Raw genomic sequence first — 24679 nt, forward strand, 5'->3', positions numbered from 1 at the left:
ATCACTTACTAGAGAAGGACATCTTCACATCTTAGATAAAATCTTTGATAGACTGGAACAATACCATGTTCGACTCAACCCAAAGAAATGTGTCTTCGGAGTGACCTCCGGGAAGCTTCTAGGATACATTGTCTCAAGCAAAGGCATTGAGGTCGATCCAGCAAAGGTTAAAGCAATCATGGACATGCCACCTCCAAAGAATATCAGTCAGCTAAGAACACTACAAGGACGGCTTCAATCTATCCGCAGATTCATTGCACAATTGGCTGATAAGTGTCACCCATTCACACACTTGCTACACAAGAACATCCACTTTCAGTGGGATGACAGATGCCAGCAAGCATTTCAGGCGCTTAAAGACTATCTCATAAATCCACCATTGCTGATGCCACCAGATCCAAGTAGACCATTGTTACTTTATATCTCAGCGACAAGTACAGCATTAGGTGTATTACTGGCACAACATAATGCAGAAGGAAAAGAGTGTGCTATTTACTACATCTCTCGCACACTGGTGGGCTATGAACTCAATTACACACCTATTGAGCGAGCTTGCCTAGCAGTAATCTTGGCAGCCACTAAACTGAGGCACTATCTGTTAACACACAAGGTGCAACTCATTGCAAAGATTGATCCACTCAAGTATTTACTTAGCAAAGCAGCATTGATAGGTCGCTTAGCCAAATGGGTGATGATTCTAAGTGAATTTGATATTGAGTATGTGGACCGTAAAGCTATCAAAGGTCAGGTTATTGCAGATCAGCTGGTTGATGCACCTCTCATAGGTGATCATCCTCTCATTTCCAATTTTCCAGATGAAGAGATATTCATGATCACAACAGCACAACCATGGAAACTATATTTTGATGGTTCATACACTAGGCACGGCTCGGGGGCAGGCATTCTGTTTATCACACCTCAAGGTGATAGCATCCCGAAGTCTTACAGGCTCACATTTCCATGCACAAACAACATAGCAGAGTATGAGGCCTTGATCACAGGACTCAGATTAGCCATACAATGGAAATTAAAAGAACTGCAAGTATATGGCGATTCCCAACTAGTCATTCGACAAGCAACAGATGAGTATCAGACCAAAGATGATAAACTCATGCCATACAAGCAAATGGTGGACACTTTAAAGACATCATTTACTACTATCACCTTTGAGCAGATACCAAGAGATCAGAATCGAGCTGCTGACGCAATGGCTACCATCGCATCTCTACTAGATCTTCCACAGAATTCAACACGCTACGAGTTCTTGGTAGAACAGCTTTGGATTCCCGCTTATGATATCCCCGAATCCGAAATGATATGTCGCCTTGTCAGTTTTAAATCCCCATGGTATGGTGAGTTCTACACTTATCTCCGTGATCACACCCTTCCTCCCAACCAATCAAATAATCAACGTAAAACCTTCATTCGCCAAACTGCTCGATATACCATTATTGCTGAAACCCTATACCGACGTAGTCTTGATGGTACTCTCCTTCGATGTCTGGAACAAGATGAGATAACAAAGGCTTTGGAAGAGGTACATGAAGGAATTTGCGAGACTCACTCAAGTGGTCCGTCACTAGCCAAGAAGATCATGCGAGCTGGATACTATTGGCCATCTATGGAAAAGGATTCCTACTACTTTGTCAGGAAGTGCAAAAAATGTCAAGTTCATGGTGACCTGATATATGCACCAGCACAGGAACTACAACCAATCACAACACCATGGCCTTTTTGTCAATGGGGCCTTGACCTTGTGGGTAAAATCCATCCATCTTCATCCAATGGCCATAAATTCATTATTACCGCCACCGAATATTTCACCAAGTGGATCGAAGCTGTTCCACTTACCCAAGTCACCGGCAAGCAGATCGCCTCATTCATCCTCAATTACATCATCTGCCGGTATGGTGTGCCCATGTCCATTATCACAGATAACGGTCTTCCTTTCAAAAATCAGGATGTTCGTGAGCTTTGTGAGAAATTTCATATCCAACACCGCTTTTCCACTCCCTATTACCCACAAGGCAATGGTCAGGCCGAAGCATCCAATAAAAACATATTGAGGATCCTTAAGAAGATAGTCAATGATGCCGGCCGTGATTGGCATGTTCAATTGAATCCAGCGCTATGGGCATATCGAACTAGCATTCGGACCCCTACAGGTGCAACTCCTTATTCATTGGTCTATGGTGCTGAAGCTATCTTACCTATTGAGGTCGAGATACCATCCTTACGAGTTTCATTGCACAATCTCATCGATGATGAAGCATACAGAGTATCTCGTCTTCAGGACTTAGAGTTACTAGATGAGAAGCGACAAGCTGCATACAATCACCTCAAAGCCTATCAGCAGCGCATGAGTAGAAGCTACAATCACCGAGTTAGATCTCATACATTTGAGGTAGGTGATCTTGTTCTTCAAGAAAATCCTCGCAACCAACCAAACAGAGAACATCAAGGCAAGTTTGAATCAAACTGGTTGGGCCCATATGTTGTCACTGCTGTATTCGGGTCCGGGGCATATCAGTTGGCTACATCAGAAGGAGAACCGCTCGCAGATCCAATCAACAGCATGCACCTCAAACGGTTTTACACATAAGCTATACAGAGCATCAGGCTCCCCTGCCTATCAGAAAATACCAAAAAACATTCAGAAAAATGTCCTGAAGAAAATATAAAAACATTCAAAAAAAGTAAAGAAAAATCATGCATCCAAACGGTGAACAACCACTCCGGTGGCACCTTGGGTAAGAACGATGGTGAAAACCTGGCAAACAGGTGCCACTCGTAAAGGCTATGGCTCCATTATCTTTCAGACTTGTGGCGATAACATCTACTTCATACATACATCCATCCATCCATCAACCATGGCTTGTTATTCCTCTGCAATTATGATAGTACTCCATACATCTTGCATCCCGCTTTTTCATAGTCATGTCTAAAACTGGGGGCAATGCCTTTAACCTATTGATGGAAGTGGATTCTACATTGTCTTATGATTCATTAAGTTCTTCATTCAAACAATCATCAAAAATCCAAAAACATTCAAAAATATCTCGCAAAAATACCAAAAACATTCAAAACAATTCAAAATCCAAAAACATCGACAAAACCATTGAAAAATCACACAAAAACATGGCAACACCTTGTACATACCCATCCATGCAGATACCAAAATAAACATTGACAAACTACTCACACAATGACCATTTACCAATCAACCACACAATCAACATCAACAATCAAACTGTCTTCAACAAGGATGCATCATTCCTTACCAAAACAAAGACAAAAGTGACGTTTTCTTTGACAAGAAAATTATGTTCAACTATCAAATACTTGGTTGATTTGTGAGTACAATCATTTGTTTATCTGTATCAGGATCTTGCAGCATTGTTTTGTATCGTTTGTGCATTACTTCCGATGAAGTTCTGGGGCATGTACTAATGGTGTCTACGTGGGAAGTTCACCAAGCTATGTGATCTTATGTCAAAATGCAGTCATAGATCACTACGACTTGTTGACTACAGCGTATACCTCGACCATATGAGCATGAACCATTACCAAGGATCCATATTCTTTATTCTTTATGTATATACTATTTGTTTGTAGGTACAATGCTCTTTCTTTGGTTCCTCCTACCTCATCCAAACTGGATAAAGGTTTTTTATCTCTTAGTACGGTATGAACTTGTCTCAGGATATGATCAGCCTAAGATCAAGGAGGACAATCCAAGTCATGCATGAAAGGAGATAATCCTTATCTATTCCGCAAGCAATACTCAAGTCAACTTGATCCATTATATCAAGTTGCTTGTATTAACTTGCTATATCAAAATCCATGTAAGAAATACTCTAGTCATCTTGAATCTTTATGTCAAGTTGCTTGTATTTTCTTCCAACATTTTAAAGATCAATGATGAAAAATAAAGCACCATGGATCGTCATTCCATCTCATCTGTATATATTGCATTTCGTTGCATTCCATCCATCCATACATTCATAAATAGCTGCATATCATGCATACATAGTAATGACAATGGATACTCTATTTTCCTCTTCTTCCATAGGAATGAGTCATAGGTCCTCCATTTCTTCTAACATCGAACCCCCCCAACCCTCCCCATCTCAACAATCAGCATCACATACCCTACATCGTGTCCCAATCAACCTAATCAAGCCACGTTCATCACCATCCATCTCTAAATAGGAGGGATTGTGTTTCCTATCCTAAGTCATCCAATAAGTCAAGCAAGTTACACTATCTACACAGATACATCGACTCCCACACACCTAGACTATCAACAGATACTCTGATCAAGTATCTTCGGGTCTCAATAGGTAATCGATTATGGTAATCCTAGACTACATCAAGCATTTATCATAATGACCTAGTCTCAACGGGGCTGCCATGATTCCCCACAACCATCCATCACACGCACATACTATCAATTGATCAACCAATCAAACACAATCCAACGGACAATTACATCAATTGTCTACGTCTCAATGAGTATTTTGCTTCATATACCTTGACTTCATCGGGCAATTACATCAATTGTCTAAGTCACATCAGGTCACTTTGCTTCACTTACACAGACTTTATCATGTCCAAGCGACCAACTGACATCAACTGTCACGCTTTGACTTGACCGGGGCAATTAAACCGATTGCACCAGATTGTCCAACCAATTTTGATCAATTGTATAGCATCAATCCAAACCCCACACTACATCTGCTATGTATCTCTTGCATGACCTCAGGGTACTCGCTGGCTTGTTGTTTCTTCATATTCACTCCATTTTCTCCCATTCTTTCATAATTAGTTCTAATTTCTTCTATTCTACCTCCCCTCCACTTTTCATTCTTTTTCGAGAGATCGCCTGAATTTTTTTTTTAAAAAAAAAAAAAAAAAACATTCGGCCCATCTCTCGAGGGGGCATACCACCCATTAAATTTACATTTTATGGGGCATTTCTTCACACCTATTTTTCTTTCTTTGAAACGACGCGATAAACCGCACCGTCTCAAAGAAGGGGCAAATGTAGTCACATAAATCTGTCCACTTCATTAAATGAATATTTAATATTTATTTGATTATTTAACCATCAATTAATAATTAATTAAATTAATATATTTAATTAATTCATCTTAACCCTCTTCTCCTATTAATTAAATAAATTATTCAATTTATTTGATTTAATTCACTTAACCAAATTCAGACCATTAATTAAATAAATAAATCATATTTATTTAATTAAAATATTCTCTCACATTTAAATAAATTAATATTTATTTAAAACCCCCAAAATCCCACCTCACACATTTAAATAAATAAATCATTTATTTAAAATCACCTTTATCCTCCACCCACTTGCATTTTCCTACAAATACAAGTTGCACAATTATTTTAAATAAATAATTTATTTAAATCACCTTTATCCTCCACCCACTTGTATTTTCCTACAAAAGCAAGTTGCACAACTATTTTAAATAAATTATTTATTTAAAATCCTATTTATCCTCACCCACTTGAAACCTTTAATGGTTTCCCTTAAAGTATTCAAACTTGATGGCTTTAAAGTCTTCAAACTTGATGGCTTCCTTCTATAGTCTTCTTAAGACTTTAATGGTTTTCCTTAAAGTCTTCAAGCCTTTAATGGTTTCCCTCAAAGTCTTCAAGCATTTTAATGCTTTATCTTCATTTTTCTCATTTAAATAAATTAATATTTATTTGAATATTTATCCAAATGCAAATTACACCATTTAATTGAAATAAATGATTTTATTTTAATTGAAAATACCAAAATTTCTCCCACTTGCATTTTCCTACAAAATCCACTTGTATGCCTAAACCCCTTCTAGATTCTTCTAAACCCTTCCTAATTAGCCTAATCCATCCCCTAAATATTGTCACATTCCTAAGCAAATTGGAGTCACTTCTCAAAGACTCCAAAGTCTTTGAAAAGCAATTAATGCTTTGTGTGTTCAACAAATTAACCCTCAAAGTCTTGGATAACCTTTGAAAGCTTTCAACCTTCAACCACTTAATCCCCAAAGTCTCCAATAACCATTAATGGTTAATTCAACCCTCCCACATGGTTAAAACATTTGTTTTGACTCAACCTCTACCCAACCCAAGGGTCTCATCAAGCCTTTAATGCTTTGACCATGATTATCTCTTAATCATTTGCACAAAGGTTTATCCTTGCATTAACTCCTAATCCAGTGGGTAATCCTAATTTAGGCTTGACCCTTACCTTCTAGATAACCATGAGGTCTCTTCAGGCATTTAATGCCTCCAACCTCTTCTCTCAACCCAATCTTATGTTGACACTTGTCACCATTTCATTGGTGCAAATTGTGCACATGGATCCCCAACTTTCAAGCTTGACCCTTGATTAAACCTTTCAATCCTGGCCATCCATTGCTCCATTTTTCCTATAAATGGAGCCCATTCCTTCATAATCCAGATCCTGAAAACTTGTATGCATTTAGGCTATAGACATTTTTAGAGAGCATTTAGTATAGCATAACTAAAATCTTGTCTTTTTGGTAAAATCAATCATTTTAGCATCAATAGCATAGTATTTAGCTTTTCATTTCATATTTGAAGCTTAATATTAAATCTCAATCCTCCATAAGCATCCATAGTGCAAAAAGCTGCTGAGAGCTACACTCATTTGGGACTTGGAGAGGAGAGGAACAAGGGAGGAGCAACTATGAGCATCTTGATTAGCTATTTTATTCTATGTTTATATGCTTTCTATTTCATGCTTAATATCTCTCTTGATATGCCTGTTTAGGATAATCTTTTGTTGCTAACACTAACGTTTGTTTCTTGTACTCTTGTGTGTGTTGTCATCAAACAGATTTTCTAATCCTTTTTGCAGAGCATCAGGTTCTAAATAGGTCTATATCTGCCAGAGCAATCCCTCCTAGTGCTTACATGTTGCATAAGAAGTCCAACTACAGTGTGTTGATGCCAGCAACAGGGGAGCCTTCTACCTCAAAAGGGAAGAAGAAGATACAGGATGTCATTGACATTCAAGATAGCCCAAAGAAACAAAGAGTGGGAAAGGAGGTACAATCTGATGAACCTTTGTATTCCCCATCTCAATCCCCTACTCATATAGGAGATGAATAGGCAGCAGTTGAGCAACTTTTACAGTTAGGCAGTCTTGGAGAGATAGCTTACACATATGATGAAGTGGAGGAGGGAATGCCAGAAGAGACCCTTACTGCTGAGATGAACATCACTACTAATGAGCTCAAAGGCCAAGAGTGGGATCCTAAGATCAAACAACCCAATGATGATTTCTTGGCTGATAATAACTTTGACACATTAGGAGCCTTCATGCAGTTTGTGTGGAAGCAGAACATTGATAAATTTAATGCTAGGTGTGACAAGAGGAAAGGTGAGCAGCCCCACAGGGATCCAACTGTGGTGGAAGAAGAGATAAAGCAAGAATGGTTGATGAGTTTAAGACCTTCACTCCTGAGCAGGGAAGAGACATGGTAGCAAAGGCTAGGGTACTCATTCTCCCTGAATGGGACATAGAAGATGCCTTGGTTTTAGAGGCAGTAAAAAAAGAGACCAAACCTATGGAGGGAGTCAGTTTCAGCAAAGATAATGCTACACTGGTCATGTGGTCTCTTAAGAGAGATGAAAATAAGAAGAATAAGGACACCCCAAAGTCAAGTTACCTTGGAGGAATGATAGTGAAAAGAGTGCAGAGCACTGGGGTAGTGGAAGCTGCTAGCACTGTGCTACAAACTAGAAAGTTTAGTGTTGCAGTAGAAGAAAGAGAGGCTAAGGAAAAGGTAGATCTCCAAGTTAAGTTGGAGACAGTTCTAAAAGCTTACAACAATTCCAAGGAAGAGGTAAGAGGTAAAGATAGCATTATTGCCAAGCTACAAAGCCAGTTGGTAGGATAGTACCATCAAGGTGAGTCCTCAACATTGATGATCTCTTCTCCTGCAAGACCTCCACCTACCAGCCCCATTATTGAGTTCCCACCATCTCCAACACCTTCTAGTTCTCAGTTGATTGAGATCACTCCCCATGACTTGGAGAATTTAAAACAGGCTCAGGCCTTATATGCAAAGAAATATGAAGAGAGAGTAAAAGCTACAATTTTAAGTTTTGTTGATACTATAGGGTCTTCACTAATGTATAACAACATGAGTAAGATTTTGGAAATGTGGAATGAGTTAAATGGGGACAAGGCTGTATTAATGCCTATTTTTGATAAATGGAGACCCAGAGAGCAGGATATAGAACTGATTTGTGTATCCTATGATGAGGCAAGGGCTGACCCCATTATTAAATCCACCAATGATATAACAAAGGATTTAGTAAAGTTGGCAGAAGGAGTGGATAATGCAGATAGAAAGATCAACTTGTACAAGAAAGAGTACACTGATCAAGTTTTTGAGTTACTCCCGAGAGGTTTTGTTAGCGCAACCCAATTAAAGTACAAAAAAATATGGCTTAAGGAATTGGAAGCCAAATTGTCACTTAGAATAAAAGGAATTGTTAAATCAGAGGATGCCTCCATATTTGTCAAAACAATTGAGGAGATTGAGAAAATCAAAACTCATTAGGGTTTCCTAAATTCAGAGGTCAATAAAATGAGGAATTCTTGGAAAAGATTAGCCAAGACAAAAGCAAAAGTAATTAACTTCTCATGGCTCGCTGATGAGGTTTATCAGGAATGGACAAGGAAATATGCAGTGCTTGATGTGGAGCAGTTAGAAAATGTTGCAACTAAACAACAAGAGGAAGAAGCCGCAGATGTTGAAAGAGACTTGTAACTGCATTTGTAAAAGGTTTTGTAACTTCTTTTTGAGAAGTAATGAATGTAAAAAACTCTCTTAGGAAAGTCCAAAGCTTTGTATGCATCCTTATTGTTATAAATCGATACCAAGACTAGTAGAAAAAGGATCGCAGGGAATTGTAAGAAAATGCTACAGAAATTTATCTAAGGTTTTTTCAAGTTTTTAGATGGAGAATATTCAAATGTTTTTTGTAATACTTTCAGAAGAAATATTAATGCATAGACCATTGGTTATGAGTTAAACTTTGTGTTGTCTTCAAGTATGGTTGCAAATGTTTACTGTTTCATTCTACATAATCTAGGGTTATTTCTTTTGACTATGGGTTGTAAGGAAACTTTCAGTGGATATGCTTCTTAGCTTTTCTCTTCAGGAGGGGAATTAAATACGCAGGAATCATTTCTACCAATAAATTCTTTGTGGGATACTTTGAATTTTGATGAGCAGAGTTTAGTTTGGTATGAATAAATTCTTATGTGTGTCAAGCATATATAGGGATTTGTAGAAGCCAAATTAATGGGATATGTGGAGATATTTGATTCTGGGAGTATTGTTTGAACTTAGATGACTCTGTGACCTTGGATAAGGCACTAGTATAGATCAAGGTTGTCTATTACATATCTTGTAGGCCAACACTGAACATGAGTACAAGTTTCATTCCTTTGTTTCAGTTAGTTTTAAGGTGATAAGATCCACTGGTTTTCAGACTAGTTTGCTATGGATTTATCTTTTAAAAGTGTGAATTCAGTTCACAAAGGTATACCCACCTGAACTTTGGATAAGTTCGAAGTGTAGAAGGTTAATCAAACCTTGTCATATGTTGTCCTAAAAGTTTCCTTCTCTTTAATTTCTTTTCTGCATACAGAGTTATCATATCATTATAAGGATTTTAAAGTGAATCAGATTTTGAGAACAACATGTTGGGACTCATTAATTTTGAGTCAAGTTTGGAGGCCCAATTCAATTTTTTGCTTTGCATTTCCAAATAAGTCAATTTGAATGGCCTAGTTTGTGAGAGGTCAAAATGGAGTCAGTTGATTTTCAGAGGGTAAGGCTCGGGACTCATGTCCTACACCTTTCATTTGGCCTATGCAGTGATGTGAAACTTTCATAATTCAATTTGGATAAGTTTATCAGGTACCCATTTCGAGGGGTGAGTTGAAAGTGCATTTTAGGCACGAATGCAAATTTTATTGAGTAGCCTAATTTGGGTGTTTATATCTTTTGCCCTGTTGATTGTCATGAAGAAATTCAAAATTGATTCAAATGTATGCATAAATGTGAGTCATCCTACAAAGTTTCAAGTCTTAACGAATCCATTTGCTCTGTTTTTGAAGATCAATATTTTTGCAATTTGTATGGTTTGACTAGTCCCTGTTTGGATAGCTAGTCGGAGCCCTGATTCGCACAAGTGTAAAATTTGTCTCACTGAGTGTTATGCCAGAATGTTTCTTCTGGGTTAATTCTGACATAAATGACAAGCTATGTTTCAATTTTCAAGCCTTTGCCAATCCGTTTGATCGGTTTTCAAAAGGGTTCATTGAACTATCATTTTCAGTCTTCCGCACTTTCAAAGTTATATCAGTTAATGTAGTCATTTTCATGAGCGCGCCATGTGCATCCAGTTAGGCTTTTAGTTGAACTAAGAATTCAAATATTTAGTATGTACTTCAAGGTACCTATGTTTCAAATTTGAGGGCCTACGGAGGTCATTTGATATTTTTGAGAGAGGCGTCATGTGTTGCCAGAACATTGACTTCATCAGGTTCATAGTGTCGACAAAGCTTGCTGGGCATTTTTGAAAATTAATATCTCTTCACTTGAGACTCATCTTGAAAAACTGTTTGGTAGAGTTCATCCTTGTATATCAGAGTACATGCTTTTCTGATGGTGAGGTCCAGAAAGGTGTTTTGACCACTTTGAAAATTACGTCTTCTCTAGTAAATGCGAAAATGTGGCAGAATTGCCTAAAGGTTGCAAAACTTAGTCTGATGATCCGAAAATGGTGTCGATCGATTCTGGAGGTCAGTTGCATGAAAAAAAAAAAAAATTTAGTCAGACCCACTTTCGGGCCTAACCTGTCCTATGCCTGTGCATCAATTTTTTGGTAAAGTGTTCTTCATGCATGCTAATGCCATTACCACCAGCTCAGTCTACAATATGATCCTTTATATCTTGTTGCCATGGTGAATTAAGCAAGGTGTAATTCCAATATGCTCCTTGCATGGTTTTTGAGAGGGGTGTTTTAAAATTTCAAGCAAAATGAAATTGCCAGCATATGGAGAGTCACGTGGAGGCTGGAGAATAATGTCTTTCTTCATGTCATCAATTGTAACCATTTTTAGTACATATTGGGACCTTTTTATTGATTTGGGACTCTTGAACAACATATGCTCATTACATCTCTGGCCACCAAATGAAATTGGAAATGTGTTTCCAAAGGTACATGCCAGAAATCTTCAACAAATGCAACATGGTGTTGGTTGAAGGGGCTGCAGAAGAGTTTGAGTAAATGCAAACAAAGAAAATACAAACAACAGATCCTCGTTATTTTCTATGACATTGCAAATAGAAGGTGTTGAAAAGGGTTTTAGAGAATTTTATGCAAATGAAATTGTAGCTCCAGTGTGGTTTTTGTTTTGGACAACAGAAACTCCAGCAAGTAATATGTCACAGCCATTCTCTCCCTTTGCCAGTCATCCCTCTAATCTCACGTGGCATGGTGAATCCCTCTGCTAGGTGGAAGGAGGAGAAACAATGAGCAAAAACAATGTGAAAGGTGAGCAAGGCATTAAATTTTCAGCCAAATTCAATTGGCAAGTGTGGACCAAATTCAACATTTGCCAGCAATCTTTCATCCCATATGAGCTAGAGTGGGCATATTCTTTTTTAAATTTTTAACAAATGCAATGATCTGTTAAAAGGCATTTCAAAGCCTCCCAATGCAAAGTGCATTCTGCGATGTGTGAATGCATAGCATCCCCTCACGTGAAGCTTTTGAAAAGAGGCGTTGAAGTTAAAGGATTGAAGCATAAACTGCAAGGTGATATGTTAAACAAGCTACATTTTGCATATGCATACTGTCCTCCCTTTGTTGTGATTCTTTGCATGGTGTTGGAAGGGCATTGATTGAACTCCCAGTGAATGCACACTATGGCAAGTGTAAAACCAGTAGCTCTTTGCTATAGCATGGTTTAGGGCCTCCTTCTTCCCATGCTAATGTACAAAAAATAGAAGCCTTCAAGCAAATGTAGATGGTGTAGAAGGTGGAGGAGAGAATTTTTAAATCTTCCAAACAATGTAAGTTTTAGAAAACGCCATTAAAACTCTCAGGAAAGCTTAAAATGCATAGTCCCAGGCAAAATGAATTATCCCACATTGCCTGGGCATTGGAGTTTTTTGATATTTATAACTAAATCTCTACCCAAGCATAATGTCAAAGCTTCTAGGCTTTTCACGGATGGTGCTCATGGGTGCCCAGGTGGACCCCACATGTGTGGGCACACTTCCTGAGGTTTATCGAGGAGGCTGACTGGGTGGTGATAGGTGGACCCCATGCAGGCACGGATCCCGAGGTAACCGGGCAAAATTTTGCAGAGAAAGGTTGACTTAACCAGCAAGCAGGTTTGGAGCAGATCGACGGTCGGTGTGACTTCGTGAAGGTGAGATGCACATGAGTTAAGCCCTGTGAAATGGCGAAAAGCTCAGGTAGATCACGAAGAGTTAAAGAGTGAGCAAGTTCGGAGGATCCAACGACGTGCGCGATTTCGGAGCTTGAAGATGCACGAACGTTAGAGGCTGCGAAATGGCGAAAGCCAGATGGTGCTCAAGTGGCAGGTACAGTCAGATGTCCAACAGGTGGGTCCCATCCTGGTGGTGCCTAGGTGGCAATGACGTGGCACTAAGGTGGCGTACATGCGGCGACCAAGTGGCAGTGACAAAGCAGATGACATGGCAGTGATGAGGTGTCATCCCAGGTGGTGTCTAGTCAACCCCATCAGCCAATTAGGTCCTGCCATGTGGCAAGGCATCAGGCCAAAAGGGAGGCAAAAATCAAAATTAAAATCATGTTAATTACATAGTGCAAACTCTATGAATAATTCAAAAATTTAAATGATTGTGCACATGTGAAGGATTAATTCGCCCAGGGCTGTATTTTTGGCCAAACTATGAAGTATTATATGTTTCCGGAAAGCTCTCGGAGTGAGGAATCCAATTATGTAGTTAATTTTGACAAAGATTAGATATTTTGGGAGAAGATTTGACAGGAATTAAATTCAGTTAGAAAGGAGACACTTGGCAATTTCAGCTGCAGATTTGATTTTCTTCCCTCTCCTTCTTATTCCCAATTCTTCTCATTTTGTAAGGGTTCCAGAAATTTGGAGAAAGGCTCCAGATTTTCATGGTTTCCATTTCTGATTAGCTTGACCCAAATGTATACAATTTTATGGATCTTTTCAGGGTATAGTGGTCACAGTGCAGTGTTGTAAATGTGTGTTTTAGTTGCAGGTCTTACTTATGTCAGGCATGAGTAAATTCCACACATTATTGTCTCTAGGCTTATATTTCATTGTTATGAATTGAATCCTTAAGGAGGAATGAGATTTTTTGACTTCAAGGGAGTTTGCGTAATTGTTTGTGGGTAACCTTCAAGGAAGTTTTTAAATTCTATAATCAGTCATGAGATGATGGAATATGCATCTAGATGTGATGAATTCTGTGAATGAATCAAATAATGCATTAATATAAGGTATTGATGCATGAATATCTTTTTTAAAGGAGAACAAAACTAGCAGCTATGATTTACATGTCCAGTTCTATGTGTGACTCTATTGCCCAATGAACAAGGCACTGGTCTTGTAGATTTGAGGATAGTTTCGGAACAACAATTTTAAAAGACAAATCTATTTCCCTTTATGTGTAGGGGTGTGTTCTTTTCATTCCAAGCTCTGTTTTCATTTATGGTTTATATGGATTTAGCCAATCTATAGTGTGTTTCTAAATTGGGTGAGCTTGTGGAATGGTTTATCTGCTTCATTGATGTTGTCATGGTGAATAAATGAGTTAATTTCATGCATCAAAAGGGTGTCCCCCCCTAGGTCTAGCAGAACCTGAAGTGTAGGAGGATCATTAGGATCCTATGTTATGTTGTCGAAGCCCTGAAGTGTTTCATTGATTGAGATTGGCTATCTCTTAGATAGATTTTTAGGTGTGCTTGGGTTATCACTTTTGGTGAACAACAAAAATGGCAACTCTACTGGGGAGGTGTTGTAATAACTCATGTTGAATTGAATCCCAGAGTTGTGCCTATCCAATTTGAGGAAAGAGTCATAAAAGTGTCATAAATCTGAAAGCATTTTCAGATCTGTAGTTATTTGCCTGGTAGTGTTGTGTGCCAAGTGTTGAAAACTTGTTGTCCTTTTATCTTCGTGTGAGTTCAAATCTATTCATGTTCTACAAATGTTTTTATAAATTCTCATAGCAGTGAGTCGCGACTCTGAAAGATCTCTGCACCAATGTTCATTATGGTAAAAGTTTTAAAATATCTGGTGAACTTGCATCAAAGATTTAGCAGTTGCTTGGGGTTTTATGATTGTAGATCCCAAAGAATTTATTGAAGATATTTTCCTCCGTGAAGGAGGTGGTGACTCTGTACGAAGATCAGTGTATAATGTTAGAAGATCTTAGAGAGATCTTACTGAATATTAGAGTATCAACAACAACAACAAATTTACCCCAGGTATTCCTCATTGTTGAGGTAGTTATTTGTTTCTTATTAGGTGAAAAAGTCACCATTGAAAGGAAAGGAAATTTGCAGTATGCATGCTTCATGTTTTGAAATAAATTTCAGTTAAATGATCAAAGAAGTATGTATTTCTGAAATTAATGACTACAAGGTTTTAAAAGGATTTATAAAACAGTAAGATGCATGATAATGGTTCAGTGAATGCTATAAATCTGATGGATCCAAATGTAGTTCCTAGATCTGAGAATCCTTTGTCAAATCTGAAAGAGATCAATAGAGAAATTATAATATGTCTTCAAATGATCCAAGAGAGATTTGTCTGGTTGTTAAAAGGGAAAGTAGGGACAAGAAAAAAAAAAGAATCATCATTTGTTTTCTATGGAAGATTTTTAGCTGCATCAAATGAGCTTTCAGCTAATGCTAGACCCCATGAGTCTGTTTTGATTGAGTTGTTCTTGTTAGGCCACATTTCAACAATTCTTAGAGCTTTATGAGCCTGACAGTTAATTGGTCTACTGCCTTCAGAGAAGAATGTATTGAATGTATTAAAGAATGGATAGATATGATTGAAAGAATTCAATCTAAAAATATACACAAGATTAAAAATAATGAAGGAGATGAGCCCCTGAGAGGATGTACCTCCTATAGTGTTGAATGTGATTATTCTCAGTATGATAGTTTAGATGTGTATTTAGAGAAAGAAGAAATTTGTGAGAACAGTAATTGTTCAACTAATCATGAGCCCGTTGAGGTCTCAGATGCTAATGATGCAGATCACCTTGTTGTTGATTTCAATCCACAAAATGTTGGTAAACAAAGTTATGAAACTATGTTGCAACATCTAGCAACACATTATGAGCAGCGTGATAAAGGATATGATGCAGATGCAAGTTGTTCTAATGATGAAATAAATGTGCATAGAGACATGAGCACTACAGATCCAATACCCTTATCAGATTGGGACAATGTTTACAGCTCAGAGGATGAAGCCAAAGAAAATGAAAATGAAGAAGGAGGTTCACTATGTAGTGAGCAAATTTCAGAACTCTTAGCTACTGATTTTCAGAGATGTGGATTCAAAAATGTGCCCAATCTTTCATACCCATTCAGTATATGTTTTGATACTGATGATGTTTTTGAGGGTGTAAAAACTGATACATATGATGTTGATTCTCTTCCTATGTTTGATAGACAAAATGATAATGCATATATGGTTGATAGGTATGGTGATGTAGATTCATATGTTGATATGAACTTTGGCTTTGATGTGCATTATGTGGATCTACCTTTTCAAAGACATGATAGATCTAAGGTGTTTTTCTCAGATTTGCAAGGAGGAAATGAACCATTGGCAAGTAAAAATCATGTATTTTCATGTATGCAAAGTGCTGATAGAAATTGTGATCAGCAAGTTGAAGTGTAGTCATGTTATGAGGAAGTTTTCCTCTCTAGTTTGCAAGATATTATTATGAAAGAGTGTTTACTATTTCAGAAAACTAGCAATAAGGATCTGTCTGATATTCCCAACTTTCAGAGGGAGTCAGATTACTTCTCATTTCAGCAGAGAAGTGATGGTAAAAAATATGGCACTCTTTGGTCACCTAGTGACCAATCCTCTCAGCATGTGTTTGATTTTCAGAGATTTTATGATTATGAACATGCTGCTGATTATGGTTTATGTGATCAGCTAATTAGAAATGGATGTGTGATTGATCAGGCAAATAACAATGATTTTAGCTTACCTCCAGTTTGTGGAAATGAAAATCATGTGTTTGACAGAGGTAAGAATTGATTTTAGTTTTGATGGCCCAGGGCCATTTATATGTTGCATATTTTGTATAGTTGCTTTGTTTTAGTTGTGTCATTTTCAATAAAGTGACCTACTGCTTGGGTAGAATAAGGAAGCCCTATTTTGACATGAGAAGAGAAGAATGATCTATCTTTTGGATGGTCTGCTTAACCATAGATTTTGGATTCTTGTGTTGATCTAGCAATCAACCATCCCCAATCAGAGCCACTATTGGGACTCATTAATTTTGAGTCAAGTTTGGAGGCCCAATTCAATTTTTTGCTTTGCATTTCCAAATAAGTCAGTTTGAATGGCTTAGTTTGTGACAGGTCAAAATGGAGCCGGTTGATTTTCAGAGGGTAAGGCTTGGGATTCATGTCCTACACATTACATTTGGCCTGTGCAGTGATGTACAACTTTCATAATTCAATTTGGATAAGTTTATCAGGTACCCATTTCAAGGGGTGAGCTGAAAGTGCATTTTAGGCACAAATGCAAATTTTATTGAGTAGCCTGTTTTGGGTGTTTATATCTTTTGCCCTATTGATTTTCATGAAGAAATTAAAAATGGATTCAAATGTATGCATAAATGTGAGTCATCTTGCAAAGTTTCAAGTCTTAACGAATCCATTTGCTCCATTTTTGAAGATCAATATGTTTGCAATTTGTATGGTTTGACTAGTCCCTGTTTCAATAGCTAGTCGGAGCCCTGATTTGCACAAGTGTAAAATTTGCCTCACTGAGTGTTATGCTAGAATGTTTCTTCTGGGTTAATGCTGACATAAATGACAAGCTATGTTTCAATTTTCAAGCCTCTGCCAATCCATTTGATCAGTTTCCAAAAGGGTTCATTGAACTATCATTTTCAGTCTTCTGCACTTTCAGTGTTATATCAGTTACTGTAGCCATTTTTAGTGCGCCATGTGCATCCAGTCAAGCTTTTGGTCAAACTGAGAATTCAAAGATTTAGCATGTACTTCAAGGTACCCATGTTTCAAATTTGAGGGCCTACAGAGGTTGTTTGATATTTTTGAGAGAGGCATCATTTGTTGCCAGAACATTTACTTCATCAGGTCCGCAGTGTCGACAAAGCCAGTTGGGCATTTTTAAAAATTAATATCTCTTCACTCGGGACTCGTCTTGAAAAACTGTTTGGTAGACTTCATCCTTGTATATTAGAGTACATTCTTGTCTAATGGCGAGGTCCAGAAAGCTGTTTTGACCACTTTGAAAATTACGTCTTCGCGATTAAATGCGAAAATGTGGCGTAAATGCCTGAAGGTTGCAAAACTCAGTCTGATGATCCGAAAATGGTGCCGATCAATTCCAGAGGTAAGTTTAAGGTTCCTGAGGTATTTCAGAGGTCATTTGCATGAAAACAATTTTTTTTTTAGTTGGACCCACTTTTGGGCCCGACCTGGCCTATGCCTGTGCATCAATTTTTTGGTAAAGTGTTCTTCATTCATGCTAATGCCATTACCACCAGATTGGTCTACAATATGATCCTTTATGTCTTGTTTCCATGGTAAATTAAGTAAGGTGTAACTCCAATATGCTCCTTGCATGGTTTTTGAGAGGGGTGTTTTAAAATTTCAAGCAAAATGTAATTGCCAGCATATGGAGAGTCACGTGGAGGCTGGAGAATAATGACTTTCTTCATGTCATCAATTGTAACCATTGTTAGTACATATTGGGACCTTTTTATTGATTTGGGACTCTTGAACAACATATTCTCATTACATCCCTGGCCATCAAATTAAATTGGAAATGTGTTTCCAGAGGTACATGCCAGAATTCTTCAACAAATGCAACATGGTGTTGGTTGAAGGGGCTGCAGAAGAGTTTGAGTAAATGCAAACAAAGAAAATACAAATAGAAGCTCCTCCTTATTTTCTATGACATTGGAAATAGAAGGTGTTGAAAAGAGTTTTAGAGACTTTTATGCAAATGAAATTGCAGCTCCAGCATGGTTTTTGTTTTGGACAACAGAAACTCCATCAAGTAATATGTCACAGCCATTCTCTCCCTTTGCCATTCATCCCTCTAATCTCACGTGGCATGGTGAATCCCTCTGCTAGATGGAAGGAGGAGAAATAATGAGCAGCAGCAATGTGAAAGGTGAGCAAGGCATTAAATCTTCAGCCAAATTCAATTGGCAAATGTGGACCAAATTCAACATTTGCCAGCAATCTTTCATTCCGTATGAGTTAGAGTGGGCATATTCTTTTTTAAATTTTTAACAAATGCAATGATCTGTTAAAACACATTTCAAAGCCTCCCAATGCAAAGTGCATTCTGTGATGTGTGAATGCCATAGCATCCCCTCACGTGAAACTTTTGAAAAGAGGCGTTGAAGTTAAAGGATTGAACCATAAACTGCAAGGTGATCTATCAAACAAGCTGCATTTTGCATATCTATACTCTCCTCCCTTTGCCGTGATTCTTTGCATGGTGTTGGAAGGGCATTGATTGAACTCCCAGTGAATGCACACTATGGCTAGTGTAAAACTAGTAGCTCTCTGCTGTAGCATGGTCTGGGGTCTCCTTCTTCCCACGCTAATGTACAAAAAATAGAAACCTTCAAGAAAATCTAGATGGCGTAGAAGGTGGAGGAGAGATTTTTTAAATCTTCCAAGCAATGTAAGTTTCAGAAAATGCCATTAAAACTCTCAGGAAAGTTTAAAATGCACAGTCCCAAGCAAAATGAATTATCCCACATTGCCTGGGCATTGGAGTTTTTTGATATTTATAACTAAATCTCTACCCAAGCATAATGTCAAAGCCTCTGGGCTTTTCACAGATGGTGCTCATGGGTGCCCAGGTGGACCCCATGCATGTGGGTGCACTTCCCGAGGTGACCAAGGAGGCTAACTGGGCGGTGATAGGTGGACCCCACGTAGCCACAGATCCCGAGGTAGCCGGGCAAAATTTTGTAGAGAAAGGCTAACTTAACTAGCGAGCAGGTTTGGAGCAGATCGATGGTCGGCATGACTTTGTGAAGGCAAGATGCACATGAGTTAAGCCCTGTGAAATGGTGAAAAGCTCAGGCAGATCACGAAGAGTTAAAGAGTGAGCAATTTCGGATGATACGATGGCCTGCGCGATTTCGGAGCTTGAAGATGCACGAACGTTAGAGGCTGCGAAATGGTGAAAGCTAGATGGCGCTCAGGTGGTAGGTACAGTCAGATGTCCAATAGGTAGGTCCCGTCCCAGTGGCACCTAGGTGGCGATGACGTGGCACTGAGGTGGCGTACACGCGGCGGCCATGTGGCAGTGACAAAGCGAATAATATGGCGGTGATGAGGTGTCATCCTAGGTGGCGTCCAGTCAACCACATCAGCCAATCAGGTCCCACCACGTGGCAAGGCATTAGGTCAAAAGGGAGGCAAAAATAAAAATTAAAATCATGTTAATTACATAGTGCAAACTATATGAATAATTCAAAAATTTAAATGATTGTGAACATGTGAAGGATTAATTCTTCCAGGGCTATATTTTTGGCCAAAATATGATGTATTATATGTTTCTGGAAAGCTCTCAGAGTGAGGAATCCAAGTATGTAGTCAACTTTGACAAAGATCAGATAGTTTGGGAGTAGCTTTGATGGGAATGAAATTCAGTTAGAAAGGAAACACTTGGCAATTTCAGTTGCAGATTTGATTTTCTTCCCTCTCCTTCTTATTCCCAATTCTTCTCATTTTGTAAGGGTTCCAGAAATTTGGAGAAAGGATCTAGATTTTCATGGTTTCCATTTCTGATTAGCTTGACCCAAATGTATACAATTTTATGGATCTTTTCAAGGTATAGTGGTCACAGTGTAGTGCTGTAAATGTGTGTTTTAGTTGCAGGTCTTACTTATGTCAGGCATGAGTAAATTCCACACAGTATTGTCTCTAGGCTTATATTTCATTGTTATGAATCGAATCGTTAAGGAGGAATGAGATTTGTCAACTTCAAGGGAGTTTATGTGATTGTTTGTGTAACCTTCAAGGAAGTTTTTAAATTCTATAATCAGTCATGAGATGATGGAATATACATCCAAATCTGATGAATTCTGTGAATGAATCAAATAATTCATTAATATAAGGTATTGATGCATGAATATCTTTTTTAAAGGAGAATAAAACTTGCAGCTATGATTTACATGTGTAGTTCTATGTGTGACTCTATTGTCCAATGAACAAGGCACTAGTCTTGTAGATTTGAGGATAGTTTCAGAACAACAATTTTAAAAAACAAATCTATTTCCCTTTATGTGTAGGGGTGTGTTCTTTTCATTCCAAGCTCTGTTTTCATTTATGGTTTATATAGATTTAGCCAATCTGTAGTGTGTTTTTAAATTGGGTGAGCTTGTGGAATGGTTTATCTGCTTCATTGATGTTGTCATGGTGAATAAATGAGTTAATTTCATGCATCAAAAGGGTGGGCCCCCTAGGTCTAGCAGAACCTGAAGTGTAGGAGGATCATTAGGATCCTATGTTATGTTGTCCAAGCCTTGAAGTGTTTCATTGATTGAGAGTGGCTATCTCATAGATAGATTTGCAGGTGTGCTAGGGTTATCACGTTTGGTGAAAAAAACAACAAAAGTGGCGACTCTACTGGGGAGAGCCACAATAAGGATCCAGATGCAAATTTGTGCTTAAATTTATAAAGAAAAACATTGTGTGTTTGTAGATTAGATTGGTGTGTTAGTAAGTATAACAGTGGTGCTTGGAGGTCTCTATTTTGAAGTTCCCTCTATTTTCATTTGATATATGATTTTGGTCTAAAAATTTGCAACATTTTTCGAAGCTTGTTTTCATAATTCCCATAGTCTTGTGGGTGGCGACTCTATTATCTTGGAACCAGTCCTTGTGAAATACAAAAAAAAAGGAAGACAAGCATAATGCAAGGAGGAAAAAACACCAGATCATTCATGAAGAAGCATCCTCATGAAACATTTCAAGAAGGTTTGCCTAAACAGTCACGAAGAGGTCAGAAGAGATCAGTGCTTCATGAACCATCAAATGCTGCTTGGGTGCAAAAGAATAACAATACCGGTAAGATACCTAATCGACCTATTTATGCAAAGTCTAATTCTTCTTCCAGAGAATCTGAACATGATATATTAGGTTTCCATTCTAGATTGTTTGGAAATATAGGTAATGCTCATGCTTTAAATCAAGATATATCTCATGTTAGTATGTCTGCGAGAGATAGGACTAGTTCAAATGCAATCAGACATTTTGTTCCTAGGACAGTTGATGGAAACATCAACTTGATTGATATAGATCAAGTCAATATATCTGACTCTAAGGAGAATTTCCCCAATGAAGATAAAGTGTCACAAGAAATAGAAGATTTAAATAGAAGGGTTCACCACTTAATCTCCTTAAGAGCCCAAAAGGAAGCAAATAAGGAAAAGGAAGTCAAAGCAAAATTAATGGAGAGAGATAGGCTTCTTAGATAGATAGCTGATCTTGAAGTGTTGTCTAAGGAAAAGGAAAAGAGTGATGAGGAAGGCCCTGTGATCAAAGAAATTTTAATCCCTAAAGCCAAGCTAGCATATAAGTCAGTAGTCCAACCAAACAGGGAAGTGCTTAGTGATCCATAGCCTCCTAGGAATAATATTGATAAAGGGAAGTAGAAATGGGTGGATGATGGAACTAGATCTAGAAATAAAGAGGATATTTCTCGTAGGCTATCAGCACATGTGAGAGAGATGGAAAGAATGAGGAAGGAAAAGGAGGATCTACAAATGGAGCTAGAGAAAGTTGAGTTCAAAGCAGCTCATCAGGAAGTTAAAAGAAAAATTAGTTACCTAAAAGCTCCCCCTATCATTTTTCCATCAAAAGATCTTAGTAAGCCCAATCCTCAACAAATTTCCCTCCCCCCGGTTAAGATTCAACCTACTGTTCCTGCTAATACAACATCAGTGAGTCAAATCCCTGTGAACAATCAGCATGGCCAAATATCTCAGTCCCTAATTCCAAAAGTCAGAATGAACATGGGAAATAATAATGTTGCTCCCCCTTTTCAAAGGAGACCTATCAATTTAGAACAGTATAGACAATTGTTCTTTGATGGGATCCCAAGATATCCCAACAATGTTCCTACTGAGTTCAGGGACAGACTCCATAAGTTTTTTGGAAATAATGCAATTAGTGCTGAGGAACATTTGAAATCTTTTGGTGACCTAATAAATGATTATGAGATAGTGGATGAAAATGTTATAATGAAATTGTTTGTTCAGTCCCTGATTGATGATGCAAGACATTGGTACAAAGGTCTTCTAGTTAATAAGATAGGGTCATGGGAGGACTTTAAGAATTGTTTTCAAGAACAATACGGTGACAAAAAAATTGTGAGCTTCATGCTCAATGGATCTAATAACATTAGAAAATCTAATAATGAAATGGTCACCGATTTCAATGCTAGATTTCAAAAGGCCATGCATAGATTATATCAGGTGATGAGGTTAGATGATAACATGTGTTTGAACACCTATTATAATACATTTGATTCTAAAATGGCCTATATCTTAAGGGATAAAAATCCACATAACTTGAGGGATGCATTTAGGATTGCCATTAATGTGGAAAGCAATAGAAAAGCATCTGGGAAGTTGGGAAGGAGAACAGATGGTAGGTTATGGCAAGAAACAAAATAGCAACCTAACAAAGTTGCTAAGGAGGATGACAAGATAGAAAATTTCGTCATTGCTATGAAGGATCTGACTGCCAAGGTAAATAAAAATGATAAGCCTCATTACAACTGACAAGATAGACCCCTTAGACTGTATGGCATGCCCTATAATACCAACTAGAAAGATGGAAAACCCCAAAATGAGAAGCCTAAAATTGCTCAGAATTAGGATACCCCAGATCCCTTAAAAGGAAAAAATGTCCATAATATAGAAAACACTCCTTGGTGTATTGCTTGTGATGGGCCACATTCTCCTCATCAGTGTGCAGTAGCTCAAGCCCTTGAAGAGTCCATGAGACAAGAAGTTGACCCTGACATTAACATGTTTGAGACCATTATAGGAAGTGATGAGGAATGTGTACAAAGTGAATGTAGTGATGTGTTGGATAATGAAAGGTTTGTTCAAGGACAACTAACATTGGACTGGCATCCTACCTTGAATGTGGTAACAATTGAAGATGAAGAAAGGCCTAGTGAGGAAGAAGTTAAAAATCTTATCAAAGCTGCTATTGCTAAAGCAAAACACAATTGCAACTTAAGGAGCACCAAGAAGGACACTGATTAGGGTGAACCTGGTTCCATGTTTATAAAAGAGGTTGCTCAAAAGGGGGCAACAAGTAGTGCTACTACTTTCACTAAAATTGGTCAAGAAAAGAAGGAACAAGTTAGAGATGTACCCAAGAGTACAGATGATAAAAGCACCAATGATATACAAGGAGCTACCACAACAAAAAGGGCAAGTCAACTTAAGGCAGAAAGATTTAGAGCTAATACTGAATTGAGTAGTAGTTCCACATTTGACATGGCTCAAGCTCTTGCACAAATGAAAGTTACTGTCCCATTAACAAAATTACTGAAAATAAAAGAACATAGGGATGCAACTTTGTCTTTGTTTTCTAGTATATCTGACAGTGACACAGTCCTACCCACTGGTTCAGCTAAAAATGGAAAGGATCAGGAACTCCAAACCCTAGAGGTTTATGTTGCAACCACTATTACTCAAGAGCCTTCACAGGTAGATCCTTTTTATGTTACTTTGTTAGTGAATAATGGGCTGATAAAAAACTGCATGATAGATTTAGGAGCTACTGCTAATGTAATGCCCTATGGTGTTATGAAAGAATTAGGACTGTTAGTAACCACTGCATATGGAAAATGCTATGCTATGGATAATAGGGAAGTACCTATGATAAGTACAATGAGAGATATTGAAGTAAAAATAGCAGCATTCCTTGAGGCAACTTATAAAATGGATGTTATTGTTACTGACACTAAACCCCACTATGGTATATTGTTGTCCAGGCAGTGGGTAGCAGTAGTAGGAGGAAATGTCCAATTGGATTTATCTAATTCTACTATCCCAATCAATGGGAATCAGGTCAAGTTGTACAGAGAACCACGTGCTCCTAGGGTAATTGAAAATGTAGATCCTAGTATGTTCAATCGTATGATTGATGTGGATCTTGATAATTTCAGACTACAACCAATTTTACCCCACTTGAAGAATACTGACCCCATTGTGGTCAAACTAGAATCACAATAGAATGGTTTATGGAAAATGTATTTTGATGGAGCTTGCTGCAAAGAAGGATGTGGAGCAAGGGTTCTTTTTGTATCCCC

Source organism: Cryptomeria japonica, chromosome 7 (assembly GCF_030272615.1).
Source record: "Cryptomeria japonica chromosome 7, Sugi_1.0, whole genome shotgun sequence".
Taxonomy (NCBI): domain Eukaryota; kingdom Viridiplantae; phylum Streptophyta; class Pinopsida; order Cupressales; family Cupressaceae; genus Cryptomeria; species Cryptomeria japonica.